Source organism: Temnothorax americanus, unplaced genomic scaffold (genome assembly GCF_048541705.1).
Source record: "Temnothorax americanus isolate GAGA-0224 unplaced genomic scaffold, ASM4854170v1 Scaffold4, whole genome shotgun sequence".
Classification (NCBI taxonomy): Eukaryota; Metazoa; Arthropoda; class Insecta; order Hymenoptera; family Formicidae; genus Temnothorax; species Temnothorax americanus.
The window spans coordinates 669,509-685,316 of record NW_027509547.1 but is presented as its reverse complement, the minus strand read 5'-3'; the positions used below and the strand labels follow the sequence as shown (position 1 = coordinate 685,316).

At 41.3% G+C, this 15,808-nt stretch overlaps 1 long non-coding RNA gene across 1 annotated transcript in view; it reads left to right on the top strand.

Moving 5' to 3' along the window:
- The first annotated feature begins 9,942 nt into the window (after window positions 1-9,942).
- The window catches only part of LOC143902349 (uncharacterized), a 44,365-nt gene continuing 38,499 nt past the window's right edge, over window positions 9,943-15,808 (top strand). The window contains exon 1 of the long non-coding RNA XR_013258339.1: window positions 9,943-10,676. This is a non-coding gene — a long non-coding RNA (uncharacterized LOC143902349). The remainder of the gene's footprint in view (window positions 10,677-15,808) is intronic.

The window sequence follows — 15,808 nt, the reverse complement described above, 5'->3', positions numbered from 1 at the left end:
ATTCAGGATGGGCCTGGTCGAACACCTTAGTCAAGGATTTGAAAGGAAAAGTAGTTCTATGCAGAAGAAAGAGAAGGAGAGAGAAAGACAGGGAGAAAGAGCCAGAGGGAGAGTTCGTGAAGGAAAGAGGAAGAAACGGAGGAAGAGGAGAAGACGGGGGAAGGGAAGGAAGTGAAAGTACGACGGAGACCTGTGTTACCAGCGCATCCGAGATTTCGTGCTACCGCCTTTCTTTCGTCTTCCTCGTCTTGTCATCCCTCTCCCCCCCCCTACGATCTCCGTCCCTGTCATCGCCACTCCTCTCCGTTTGCGTTCACACCTAACAGTTTACGAGGACTCGCCGATAGTTTGTAGGTTCGCATATAACGAGCGCACCCGCGTACATATACGGAAGGACGCATCGTGAAACGAAGATAACTGGCTATTACATTCGCGGAAGGAAAGTGATTTTCCCAAGGGCGCACTGAGCCCCACCTATGAGAGACCATTCTAGCTTTTTCCTCGGAACACAATTTGGATTGATTTCCATTAAATTCATACCCGGAATTGTACATGACTCTGCATTTCCTCTCACAAAATAATACAATAAGTTACAAGAAAGCCCGAAGATAACAGAAAATTTTAGAAAAAAATGCTAATTTTATGATATATTTTAGATCTTATAAAAACTTGTATTAGTTCTTATAAAAACTTATAAAAACTTCTACTCATATTTAAAAAAAATACGATTGAAATCCTAATAAAACTAAAAAATATATTATATCCTATTTTACTTTAAAGCAATTTGAGGTGTGTACATATAATTGAATAACTCGTCTGCAATTATATTGATGCAAATATGAAGTCTACGTGCTTGCACGTTACTTACACGTTAATGTTAACTCTGCCGTCTAAGATACGTCGTCATTTATGATTAATTGCGATAGATAATACTACTGGCATATCGTCGTCTTTTTGCCATCGATTAACCGTACCGATCGTGATCGTCCATTGCGCGTCTCCCGATCCCGTTCCTTTGGCCTGCTTCCTCGAATGAAAAAGGTAATCAACGAGTGCGAGCAACGCGGTTCCGTAAAGGAGGGCGTCCGTTAGAAGGAGGATGTCGAAAATCCGTTGGAAGAAGCCGGAGGACGAAGGACAAAGCGACGAAACGGGAGGTGAGGACCCGAGTGAGATGTAGGTGAGGAGGAGAGACCGAAAAAAGAAGAAAATGGGCCGTGGTCATTCGCGCCAAACTATTCTTGGACGAATTCGTAACGGTATATTCGATGAGACCCAACTCACGAATATACTTTAGGCACGCGGCCCTTGTCCGGTTGTCTCCGAACAGTTCCATCCAGCGATTCGCCGAGGTTCACCTCTGATATGGGCCGTACGTTGGCTCATACTTTTGGCTCCCGCTCTCCCCTCTCTCTCTCTCTCTCTCTCTCTCTCTCTTTCTCTCTTCCCCTTCGTAAAGTCAACGTGTAGCAAATTGGGCTGCTTCTCAGGACAGTCACGAGACCTCTCGAATATTCTTGGGCCAAATAAAACGTGACGCGAATGGTATGTGTCTTATGTCAAGTATATGTACGTTGCGGCGGGGTTCGCAGAAATTTGCTCGATGATAATTGAATATTGTCATAGAGGGGTATGTGCAGGCCGATAACGAAGACTGAGACGGTGTTATTGATTTCGCATCAAATCTCACTCTTATTATCGATATAGAAATCTATCTATCGATGTTCCTTCAGAGTTATACGAAGCCAATCATAATCATATACCTCATGAATGTTTGGGATTTACGTTATTCAACGACTATCTTTTCGTGCACTTGACACCGCTTTATTAGACTCGTAGTTCTAAGCATTTCAAACATACTCGACATATTTTAAATAATACATCGCGGAAACTCATCAAATATTAATAGAAATTTCTCTGGAAATAAAAAATCTTGCAAGACAAGAATCCGCAAAAATCCACATCCGTCACGCGTTCTGATACACGTACCTAACTTACAATTAGACTTATTATTAGAACTACGTGTTATTGACCTTTACGCTCAATGATTCGCCACAGGCTAGAATCGATTTTAAAGTAATTGACGTAATTGACTGAATAAATTATTGTGTGATTCGTGATAGTGCAAATTGCGAAATTGTCTGCGCGCGTTTGCATTATTTATGCTGCTGGACATCTAATCACGCTTCGAGATTATGCGCATTTACTGAAATTTTAGCGAAATTATTTACTAAAATTATCTCAGACATTAAAAGATGGTTATCTCTATATTTGGACATTTAATCGATTCAAATCAGCAAGCATCAGCAAAGAAATAGTTTGCGCTCGACTCGACGATACGAATAAATTACCCTAATATTATTATACATAACGCAAGAAACTTTTCATAATCGTTAGAAATCATAAAACGTAATCAAAATATTACTTAGATAATGATTATAAATAAAATCAAAATAGAAATAGAACAATGACATGCAAATCATATTTGTTGTTATATAAGAAAAAACTTTTCATGCAAAGAAACTGCATTAGGTCATACGTCACCAGTTATACAAAACGATTCAGCATATGGTAAAATCTTTATATGTGCACCGACTGGAAATGCACAGAGAAAGATGCAGTATATCCTTCCCTGATTTATCGAGATAAAGTCGCGCTCGTCTGAATATCGAAAAGTTCCATAACATACAATATATCACGAATGTGGTAAATTATGTGGTGGATTATAATTAAATTATATTAGTAATTATTTTTATACAATGCAGGAGATTTATTGAATTCCAGGATTTTACGCATTGAGTCGAGAAAAAAGGCGAATATTTTCTTGAGCCATAAATCGTTAACGTTATTGGATTTGCCCTGACTTGCCTTCTTTTTAATGCAAATGTGTATTTCAGGAATCCCTTCTGTTGCCATTTGCATTCATCTATTCCACGATGAATGTTTGCTATCAATTTCTTTCGAATTTTCGAATAAATCGTCTTATCACAGAAATGGACGTAAAACAGAAAATTATACAAAATAAAGAAAAAAGAGAAACAGAGCAAATAATCATGCTGCGAAAGAAAATAAAGCGTGCCCAGAGAGTGTAATCTATTAGTCTCGGTCCAAGGGCCTCCGCACAAAGCGGTCACAGTAATCCGGGGAATATCGCCAAACCAGTCTCTGGACGAAGATTAATGAGTTGAGAAGAAAATTCGTTCAATCTCGAAATTAAGAAAAGTCGCGATTTTCTCACACACACACACACGCGCGCGCGCGCCACACACACACACACACATGTATAGTGTCTGCGAAAAGCAGATATTATCAATTGGATTGTCGAACTGAAGTAAAACGAATTACAATCGCGTAACTCTTGACCACCAGGACAAACCAAATATACTTATCAAGCGAAAAAACGACAGCTTTGCAAATTGTCACTATCCACGGATCGACATTTTCAAGGGAATAGTGAAAGAATCTCACAATCAGTTGTCTTCTAGTAATCGCTTCACAGGACACGGGGCAATGTTTCTCGTGGTACAGAGCGGGGCATCCCAATACAGAGAAAGAAGGTTAACAGAGACAGAGGAAATAGAAAAGTCGCGGGAGACGAAGGTCTCGCGAGGATGTGAGCGAGTCTCGAGCTCGCGAGCGAACGCGCGCGCGCGCGAAAGAACAAGCTTCTCGCTCGTAGCACCTAGTGTACATACATCGTGCGCGCGCGCACTCGCGACGAGGAACCGGAGAACACGCTCTTCATCTCGTTTTCTCCCTTTCTGTACCTCCTTCGTTCGTCTGCTTTCCACCTACTGTCCTCTCTTCTTCGCGCTTTTTCCCTCGTGGGCCCTCTACCTCTCGCCCCGCCGCCCCCCCTGCATGTTTCGCTCTCTTGCTCGCTCTGTGCAAAGTAAAGAACTGCCTTGGGTCGTTGGCCGCAACTCGCCGTGACCCAGTCAGAGCGCTAGGACATTGACTCTGCCATCGCCATCGCCATCCGCGATACCAACTTCCCCCGTCCCTGTACCCCGTCGCCTTCTCCTTCTGCTGTTTTCCTCTTGTCCCCACCGACATACCACCACCTCCACCTCCCCCTCCCCCTCCCCCCGCAACTCGACCTCCCCCGCTCCTGTATCGCCTACTGATTCCTCTATGCCTCGTTCAGTTTACACCAACGACTCGCACCCCCTTCCTCCCTTCAGTGGCCCTCCTCCTTCTCCTCCTCCTCCTCCTCCTCCTCCTCCTCCTCCTCCTCCTCCTCCTCCTCCTCTTCTTCCTCCTCTTCCTCCTCGTCTTTCTCCTCCACCTCTATCTTCTTCTCGTCTCCTCTTCTGCTGGTCTTTTTGCCCTTTTTATTCATTCGCTTCCTTCTTTACTGTCCCATACCAGGACACTACCACGATCGATTCGCACGATTCCCAGTTGAAAGAAGCGGGACGCCGCGCTGGTGGTAGCGTGGCACGCCGGCGACAATCACGTGTGCATCCGCATACAAGTTCCGCGTGTACATTGCCGGGCCACAGGACCGCGTTGAGCAGTCCCCCGTGTAAATTGGGCTCTATTTATGGCTAAAGGTTCGCCGATGGGGTCGGTTCGCGGTTACGGTACTTGGATGAGCAGGTGACGGAGGCGTAAATCTCGTAAAAACCGTGGCGAGAGTCGCCCGATATCGATGTGAATTTCAGTAGTAGTTATCAGTCTTGATTTTTTATCCATATAAACTTAATTCTTATTCGGTATTTATAGAAAGAGAAACATCATGCAAAATTATTTTACCTCAAAAGAAAAATTTTATATACATATATGGAATATTGAATCAGTATATAAGAAAATATATCAGTTTTAATGAAATTTTAGTAGAAAAAGATAATACTTATTGTTAGTTATACAATGTCGAAATATATAATATTATAAATAATGTCAAAAACAAGATTAAGTTGCTTATCTATTTTTGTATGGAGAACGCAATCGGTTTAATAATCATACTTTTAATCAAATAAAAATTTCTATGTTATCACGGGAAGCCATTCGATTCACAAGTGCGACAAGAGTTATTTTACATCTCGTCGAGTCGCTAAGTCCTCGCTCAGCACTCTATCCTTAATTACTTAGAGGCGGTAGTTAGTAACGATCGTCGTAAAACGATTTCCAGCTGTTTCTCCCGTTCGCTTATGACAGTGAACCTGTTCGCTTCGTTCGTAAAGTTTCGTAAAGCTTGAATCGGTAAAACTTGAAATTTTCTCAAGGTGCTCACGGCTATGCGGTTCGACAATCCAGAAGTCGTGACACGGGTCGAGAAGCAAGAGAAGTAGGAGGGAGCAAGGAGGAGGGATTGACCCCCGCGTTGAGTACGAGTAGTACGACTCGCAGTCAGCTGACTCGAGCAATCTCTCAGCTGAGGCGGCGTATCGAGCGGCCTTCCGTGAGATATTTATCGGACTCTGGCGTAACAGCGTAACAGCGCGCCTGATCGTGATGATGATGACGACTATACCAAAATATCCCTGTCATTAACCGGTAACTAATGTTCAAACGCCAAGTCCCTGACATTGGACATTATCATAACCGGGCACTATTTGATATCTCAAAATATTAGACCACTACAAATTTAAATAATACTTGATAAGCAATCATTAAAAAAAGCTACGCGAAGAGAAAAAAATAATATTCAAAAATTTACATACATATTTTATAACGCACATTTGTAATTTAGGAAATAAAAAAAGAATGAAACTAATAAAAATATTTTTTTAAACAAAATATGTTATAAAAATTTTTACTGGTTTATTTATATTCGTATATTCATTAAGGACTATTCTTTAGCAATAATTATTTAGCACATCAAAATAACACATTTCAAACAGTTTTATCAAGAAAATATAAGAGAAAATGCAGAGATTTTCATAATAGCATTTTATAGTACACGTAGACACATAGTAGTCACAAAGTAAGATAAAAAAAACTTCCTTTCATATTATCGTCGATAAATCAAACGCAAATTACAATAGTCTTTATTCGAATATCATTCTGCATCAATAGACAATGCAACTATAAACAAACAGTTGTTTTGCGCGCAAAAAACAACGATTTATCTCTTCACCTTCGTCTTTACCTTCGTTCAAAGGGAAAGATTCGAAGGCTCGTCTTCGAAACCTGATTTTCTCCGTTTCACTTTCACGGATGCGCAGCAAACGCAGGCCATGCCGAGCAGGCGTTAAACTTCCTCATCGGTGTGTCGGATGAAGGAAGACGAGAGGGAAGGTCCGAGAAAGGGAAGAGAGAAACAAAGAGCAGCACGAGCGGCTTTGTTGCTCTTCGCTGATGAGAATCCCGGCTAGATAATCGATGCGAGAAGGCAAGAAGAAAATGATGGAGAAAAAAAGATGAAAAAAAGGTACTTGTCTTTTTGCTCTATTTTTTGTTGATTTCTACCTTATAATGCTTTAAAGATATATAGAATTTATATAGAGTGTCAATAATAAGAACAAGAACATGGTCTAGCATTAATTTGTCAGAGAAGTTACCGAAAAATATTTAGGACTCAAGGTAACATATAAATCAAATCTCTCAAGCAATATGTTTTTTTAATAACGAGTATATATATATAGTAAAATTTTATGGAAAAAATAAAGATTCTTTTATAATCACACAAATGGTCTTATTTATATTTAAGAATACATGCAATGTATATAAAGACCAACAATTGAATCATCTTATTAAAATCTGTCAGTGAAACACGGGCAACTTATTGTTAGATATCTAATCTGGAGTAACTACTTTCTGCCTAACCTAACTCGTTTGAAGGAAGTCGGTGACTCAGTTGAATCGTATACTGGGAAGCGAGATGTCCAATTAGGCACTCGCCAACGGGAAGCCCCTTACTTCCCGTAAAATATCGTAAAATATATCTATCCCGATAAGCGGTTGGGTCCAGGCCGGAGTGTCCTAATGAGATGCACGGGAAAGGTCTCGGTTTTCGCGTCACGTTTCTCCATCCTCGTGCAACGACGCGAACTCTAAACGCACACAGCGCGATACCGCCAGCGCCGATGCCCACAGCCCACAGCGACAGTTTTTAGCGTATGTTTATCAAAACTTTCGATACATACGATGAGATACAGAGATGTACGAAAGAGATGAGATGTCTTAAAAGACAACGATATTTTTGAAATTCGCCATGTTAAAGCACGTCGTAATTTTAGAATCTCCTATACTGAGAAAAATTCTAAAACTCATGTTGACTATGCTTTTAAACGTAGAACCGAGCCTTTTTTAAGTTAAGTTTAAGAAGTACCAGAGAAATATCACAAACGTATTTTGCATATTTCGACAAGTAACGATACTGTATATAAACGCGTATGGGTGGGTGAATACGTGAATACGTGAGAGGAGGGAGAAAATATATATATATATATATATATGCATTTTCGTCATGCGACGAGATAATAGAAACAACGCTTAACTCGAAACGCACCGCATGTTTTAATGACGTCGTTAACCTCGCAGTTTTATTGCCGTAGATGTGCGCGTTACGTTCTATATGTTCGGACAAGAGGTACTTGACAAGTCACTTGACTCTACTCTTACAATCGAATTTTGTGAATTTTATGTTAACCGCAGAGTATATTACGTCTGTTTACGCGGAGCCAGTCGAAAGGCAAATTAAATTTCTCATGACGCAATTTCATCGCGTTCCCATGGCGCATAAAGAAAGGTCATTCTTCGAGAATTGTTTTCGAGAGATATTCAACGGAACTCGCGGAAATATCCCCGACGCGGTCGAAAATTAATAATTCCATCTTCCATTTTCCATATCGTACATAGGGTGTTCACGTAATTGTATATCGCGCATATATTAGCGAGACGGAACGTTGTTTCACTTGGCTAAGGCGTAATCCTACGGAAATCGTCGCAAAGATTCTACCGAAACCGGTTCCGATTGTGTAGCTATTTTCGGCGGTTCGCAAACACATATAAAAGTCTTTTACGAGGACCGATGCCCGACCATGTTCGCAAAGAAGATACTCGAGGTGCAAATACACGCGTATCCATAGACTCGTACTTCTACTCGCACGTCGCGCACGTATCGTGATTTCCATGAATTATTGCTATACAAATGATTAAGGATCATATATCAGTCCTCGTTGTATCGAACTGAGCGAACTGAGCGAACTGAAATTTTTCGCATCTTCGTAACACATGCGTACAGTAATCGCTACCGGAATAAGAACCTAATAAATATCAGATAATTTGTGTCCATTGTTAATATATGAAGATGACGCTACTGCGCCTTACTTATAAGAAATATTAATGAATTCATAAAGCACGGCTACGTCCCGATGCTTTAATTAAAAGTGATTATATCTTCCCCATCGTGATTTACATTATTAAGATTTTACAATTGAGTATATATTTCTCGCGCCGTAAAATAAAATATAAAGTAGATTAAATTTTGTATAGTCCATTTTAATGTGAAGAGAGAGACGCGTACATAAAATGGATAATCATGGACGTATTTTAATTCTTCTTGTTTCGAGTTCTTCTTATATAAAATTATGAATTATTTTATCCACAATTCGATTCATTCAACAACATTATTCATCGCGTTAAGACGTGTGTATCAGTGTCTTTTGAATTAAAACGTGTGAAACGTGATACGCTATACAGGGGACGCATCGAAGAAGTTGTCGATGCTCTAGCTCTCGGTCCGGAGCGGAGCGGAGGTGCGGCCGGGGACGCGAACGTTGCACGTGCCCGATGCCGTAACACGAGACACCCGTAATCGAATACGCGAGCAAACGAGATAGAACATGTGATACACGCACACGACGAGACGCGCAAAAAGAGATGGCTTAAAAAAAAAGCGATGAAGAGCCGCCGGATAGAACGTTTACGGGTGTTCTCGCGGCTCGACCGACCATCCGACCGTTCGACCGTTCGACCGGACGGTATATACCCGGCTACCCGGCACCGCGTTGCTCGAAACTCGAAAGAAACCGCGAGGGGTCAGAGCACAGGATGCATTGATTTTTTGCCACGCGTACGACGACGCTTCTCTCTCTCTCTCTCTCTTTCTCTTTCTCTCCTCCATCCCACCCCCGTGTTTTTTGTCCTTTCCGCCTTTCCGACCGAAAATGCATAACGGTATGTGCCACGGCATACGGCATGGACGCGGACGCGGACGTGGAACGGACTCCAGGGGAACGTGCGTGGCATCGGAGCTCGGAGCTCGAGATTCACTGCGCGTCTAATGCTCCGCATTTCAACGAAAATAAATTTTCAGCTGGAGAGGAAAAGGGAGATCGGGCCGGAACTAGATTGTCTAACGTAAGCTCGTGATGAGGTGAGAGAAAACGATAAGCGCGGAAGATAGCGTCGTCCCTCGTGAATTCACAATTCGGATCCTGCGCGAGAGCGGCCGGAGGCGGTGGGCTCATCGCTACGCGTGAAGCGATGCGGTCATAGTCACGTGAGCACGCAATAATCAAATTCACTCACCAGCCGACGATCCTAGCCGTCGTTTGTTTACTCCGGCAGCTCCGCGTCGTCGCGTTGCATCGGTTATTGACGACTCCATTTATTCCAGCCAGACGCTCAGGTGTGAGTCGGTCGACAGGTTACGATCAATCACGATCCCTCGTTCCATACGGCACTCCGTACTCGCTGTACAGTCTATACACACGCGTACCCTCGTCGCGATGTATTTACGGTAAAACGGTTAAATACGACTAATACGAGTAAATAACGCGAGGCGTCACGACGGCCCGCCGCGTCGCGCGCCGGCTCCGCTCCGCCCTCCGGCTCGTATCGGTCGGTTTCGCGGAACGCTCCGAAGTTAGGCAAGCGTTCCGACGTGTACGTGCACCGACGCGTTTCGATGCGTTCGGTGCGTTCCGATGGGCAAAATATACTCGGCCCCGGCGCCGCGGCGACAATTTCACGCCACTTACGTCTCTCGTCTCTCGCTCCGCGTCGCGAAGCTAACGTTACCCGCAAATTTGGTCGCTGTTGACTCTTAATTATTATCGGATATCACCTCTGACCTCGAAAGTTGATCGCTTGATCGCCGCGCCGTACGCAAATTCCGAGTGTTCCGAATTCCGACGCGACGGGTGAAAAACTCGAGCCCCTCCCTCACGCGTCACGCGACGACAATTTCACGCCGCCCGGCCGGCCGCCTACGTCTCTCGGTCCTCAATGAAGATGGCGTTACACATGATTATCGAATGTTACTAATCCCCATCATATTCTCCATCGCTCAGTCACCGACGTCACCGTTGCACGATTCGATAAAAATTGAACAAGGACCAAGGACGAAACGACGCTGGTGTGCAGCCGAGTGAAGTTTCCGAAATTACGAACGCATCGATCCTTGATCTTGATAGGTATTCGCGACATTCGCTTGCGAAACTGCAAAGTGTACACTTGAACGTGAGAAGAGAAGGCAGAAGGTTATGAATATCGAGGTACATGTACGATCATGTCTCGCGTTATTTGCCGCAAGCGTATTTGACGCAAATATCGGGAGTGCTGTAAGCCCATCGCGTTAATTAGTGCGATTATGACATTTCGAGTCTTATCTACGCGAGTGATTATACGGAGCGCAATGCGGAGCACTGGGCAAAGGACACGGCGGCATTGGCGGAACGCGGATTGATCGGTGAGACTGGTGCTGGTGAGAGTGGTCAACTACGGTGAGTAGATTCGCTGATTATGTTGCGTGACGTCGTTACATCGTATAGCTTTATGCGCTTTATACTCTCTCTGTTCTCTGTCCTTGCGATACACTACATTACTGCATAAATACAATGTAATTAGAAGATATGGCGCAAAGATAATCTAATATCCAAAAGCGATAGAACGTAATTTGCAGAGCTTATGTTCGAGCTTTACATCGACCCAACCGTGCTATAGTCATTTCTTATAAGAACTATAAAAACTAAATTTTGCGTAACGGTGTCCATAAAACTGTCACGAATTCCGGCTGACTGCAAATAAAAGTCGTAATAAAAGAATGTAACTGTCCAATATATATATATAATAAGGGGCAATATTTTCCGTTAAAATGTGAAAAGCGCGAAAATAAAAACTATAAAAAGTGTATCAAATTCCCGGTAAGGTCACTGGAAACTCGAAGAAAGTAGATGATATTTATATGAGGGGATTGACGGTTACGGTCAAGGACTTCGTGACGTCAACGGTAGCGGTTGTTAAAGAATTTAGGTCGAAAAGTCACTGTTGTTCTGCCGACCGGCATACGGCCGCTATACGCGGCGGTGCAAGAATTCGATGCCTCCGATTTCGTGGGGCAACACGCGCGAGCATTCCGCGCGCCCTTCCAACGAGAACGTAAATTAAGCCCGCTACGGTCTCATTGGAATCGTCATTCGCTTTTCGCTGGGCTTAATAATTATTTGAATTGCAAATTCGCGACACTAAGAATGAAAAATCATCCCGTTACTGGGCTCCACGGCTCGAAAATTATACATATATGTGAAATGAACAGTATACTTGAGAGAGAGAGAGAGAGAGAGAGAGAGAGAGAGAGAGAGAGAGAGAGAGAGAGAGAGAGAGAGAGAGAGAGAGAGAGAGAGAGATCATGGAAAGAAAATTGTCACGCTACGCCTGACCGCGTATAATTGGTTTAAAAACGTAAATATTTAACTAAATAATACGTTACATTGTCGTTATGTCTTTTGTATATATTCTTAGTATATGTAAAACATATTTCAGAGAATATTTTTAACGCTGTTTATGAAGAAAAAAAAAAAAATATATATATATATATATATATATATATATTGTAGGTATAATATTAAATAATTGATAAACATACATTAATCATTTATTAATCGAAGGCAGAGCTAAAAATATTTATTGCAATATGAATATTCTTATTTGTTTCGTTAAAATATGATGGTATCAAAGGACATAAAATATATTTGAGACTTTCAAATCATGAAGACGTGCATTGTATAATTTATATAAAATATATTTTAACGCATAATTTTATAGTTCATACTTCACAGAAGTTCAACTTTAAAATAAATAATTGAAAGTTTGCTAAGAAATTCGCTAATTTTTGCTGAATTTTATTCGATTGCAACATTATATGCAAGGATTATAATAAACAATCAACAGCAATATTCTTCTAACAAAAGATATTTAACTCTATTACGGAAGAACCTTCGTCTCCTCGAACCTTTCACTGAGTGAGAAAAGATGAAATCAATTTCCCAGTATGACGTAAGATTGGAATATAATATCCTGTCTGACTTCTTATACACACAATTCGATATAACTTTGGCACGGATTATAATCTTTGCCATAGTATGAAGTTTGTAGCGCGCAATTAGAAACAACGTACGTTACGTTAGACATTATCGAAGAGAAAAACGCGCGCGGGAAAAAATTTGGAAAAACAGTAAAATAGGGATTTAGTATTTCCATTTTTACAAGAACAGCTTCTTTTGTACTAATAACATTATTTCTCCTTACGTTTTAATTATTATGCGAGTTATTATGCAAGATCTTAGTTCGGAATGCATATTTCGGTATTTTTCGTCAGTTCTTTTTTCAATCAAAATATCAAGTACGTATGGATTATGAGCAATGTTTTATTGACTCATTTATTCCTCCTATAAATTTTTGCGAGAAGAAACAATTAAAAGAAATGCTAATATTTTGTTTTTATAAATATCATTCTACCTATAATTGATTCGAAGAGAAAGAGAGCGCGCGTACATACCAAGAGGAAAGTAAATAAAATTCGCATACGTGCGATCGCACGCGTACGCTGCTGCTGTTACCTGCCTCCATTGCAAGGGTCATCAGAACCTGCAGCCCTCTCTCCTTTTCTTCCTTTTCTTCTTCTTCTTCTTTTTCTTTTTCTTTTTCTTTTTCCAACCCTTGGCACTCTTCGTGTCGTCACGGACGCTCGTGCTCGTGCCAGCCCGTAACGCGCGAAGCGCAGGTTACATAATTATTCCGGCCGTGCCTCGCAAGCGTTTCTTGGCCAATAGGACTGTGGTTCTATGGGACAGTGGATGGTGTCCCCATAGAAGCCACGCCTCGTGACCCAGACTCCCACATAACTGTTCTCGAAACATCATCGGCAGTCGGAATGAATCGAGACGCAACGCAGAAGGAAGAAAGTAGCGTTGCAGTAAGTAGTAAGAGAAGCGGAATGGAAAAAGATAGGCGCACGCGTAGCGCCGTCGCTGCCGTCAGCTCACTCTATCTATCGCAATTACGATGATAAAGATACAAACGTGGCATTACGGATTCTATCATCATCGTACGGTATCTGAACGTACATTATTATCATAAATATCGGAATTCGCAGTAATATACATCTCGATACTGTAACGCGAACACGAATAGACTGGAATTTATATTACCGTACCGTTGTTAGTCGCAACGGTAAACTTTGATATCGAACCGCATACAAGTTACTATGCAAATCGAATTGTAACTTTATGAGAGCAGAAACCTTCGTTTTCTTGACGTTATGTACATTATAGACATTATATTTGTCTTTTCTGTATACATATCGAATTTATTGTAATAATTTTTTGATTATAGTTTTTATTTAATAATGATTTGTGAGTATCTAAATATTCTGCCAATGTTATTCACACAATAACTATTTAATCTAAGAACATAAAATATTGCAAGAAATATATATTATAAATAGTTAGAAAATTTGTCTTAATGTTTTAATATATTAATATAGATTATCTGTAAAAATTTATGGAATCAAACACAATTTTCGGACATTCTGAAAAGAAACCATGAAGAAGTTAAAAGAACGGCGTCTCTCTCTCATTGCGGCGCTTAATAATTATTTTAGATATTTTAATATTCAAAATAATCCAAATTAAGTACATTGTTTATTTTTCTAGCATAAATAACATTTTATAGACATAAAATTTCATGAATATACAGTCAAGAGTTTTATGCTATTGGTGACGAAAGGCACATACACGCCTCGAAAGTATAGCGGATAGACGAGGAATTCTCTTGGCGCGCGTACGGTCATCCGTCAAATTAAAGGATGAAAAATGTATAAAACCTGGATGTTTCATCTTTCAACCACGCGCACCCTTTTATTCTTTTTGTTGCTCCTGGCTTCGCGCCGCCACGGGTCCCTACTACGTGTGGCCACTCAATGGAGAGTGTATACCGGCCACTCGGACCCGCAAAACGCGTGTCCAGAGGATTATCAAAGAATGCTCGGACATTGATAGAACTTTTAGGACCTTTTTAGTTTGCCGTCCTTTGAACCCATTCACGTAGCCTCTCGAGCGTGCCCACCATATAGCCTACGATTCGCGCGATTCATCCGCGGTTACATGACAGCTGGGAAAGGACATACGACGCGTCTAATTGCCAATTAAAAAGACATTTTTCGCCGCAGGCAAGCTGACCGCTTGAATGGTCAGCACTATATATCCGACCACTACTAACACTCGGACATCTGCATTTTGGTCAGTATAAAACCGCCATTCGTAGAGCTAAACGTTTCTTTCATCACTCTCAGTGGTTATGGGGCTCGCTCGCTGCGGGGTAGCAAAAGGGTTGTAACGTTGAAAATTCAAAGAATACACAGAAGATCCATTGATCATAAGTTGAAACAAATTGAAATATGGTCTTGCTGTTGATACTATGTCGGATTAAAGAAACAAAATTTTCTTGTTAATCAATTCTGCTTTAATCTATAAAGTTATTACTAGTTGTTGTTAATTAATTTATTAGAAATATGCTGAAATATTTTTTTTGTTACTTTTATATATAATTTATCTTTGAATATCCATTCATCCGGTAATAATTAGAGCAAAATTTACAATTCAATAAATTTTCAAGAGCACATATAACCGACAAAATATATAATAGCGCGTTACATTCTATTAATAACACAATTTATTTCATAAAAAGTTTCTGACATATCTATATTTGATTTCTCTTCAATTTTTGTTCGATATTATCTAATTTTTTGTTTATTCGATATTTTTTTATTTGTGTGCATATATGTGATTGATAAAATGATGACATAAAGTGTAATTACGCAATGTGAATCTCAACGTTTATCTCGATCGAATATCGTTTATTTTTATTTATTCCGTCTTAAGATGTAACCAACGCAAGTCTTTATTTCTCGGTAGAATAGTCGACGCACACGCGTGCATGCGTTGCAGTCCATGTCGCATCGCGTGGGCCGTGAGTTACTTGGCAACTTCCGGGTCGATTTCAGTCGTCGATCTCGTGGATGAAATTCGACGGTTACCAGGAAGCGGTCGATTCGCTCTGGTGGAAGTACGTGCAATAGCCGTCCTTGTCGAGTCCATCCGATCGTCATTGGTGGGTCAGATAGGCGTGGATGGCGCGGCATATGGGCACAAAAGAAGCCGAGGAGAACTCTGCCCGAAGAATTTCTCTTTCCCCTCTCGAGATCGCCATCCTTCTGTTCGCATCTTTTTTTTCTCATCACTTTTACCCGTCTCCTCCTACTCCCATTTTTTTTTACCGGAAAACCAGTTCGAGGCTAGATGCAATGCGAGATACGAACACCCGGAAGGAGATCTCGCTACCGTACAAGCTGCGGCCAAGAAGCCCGAAATTTCGTAAAAAGGGTTCGGGAAATAACAAAACTGGCGGGACCAGCTGCACTCTATTTCACGTTAGAAAGAAGACGGACCTGAGAAAGAAAGGGGTGAATGGCGGACCGACGAAAGGGGATACCTTTCACTTCAGGAGTACAAGGGATACCTTTCCCTGATGTACACTTCCTGATTCTTTCCTGTTTGTGTTGGAAGTCGGGAGAATC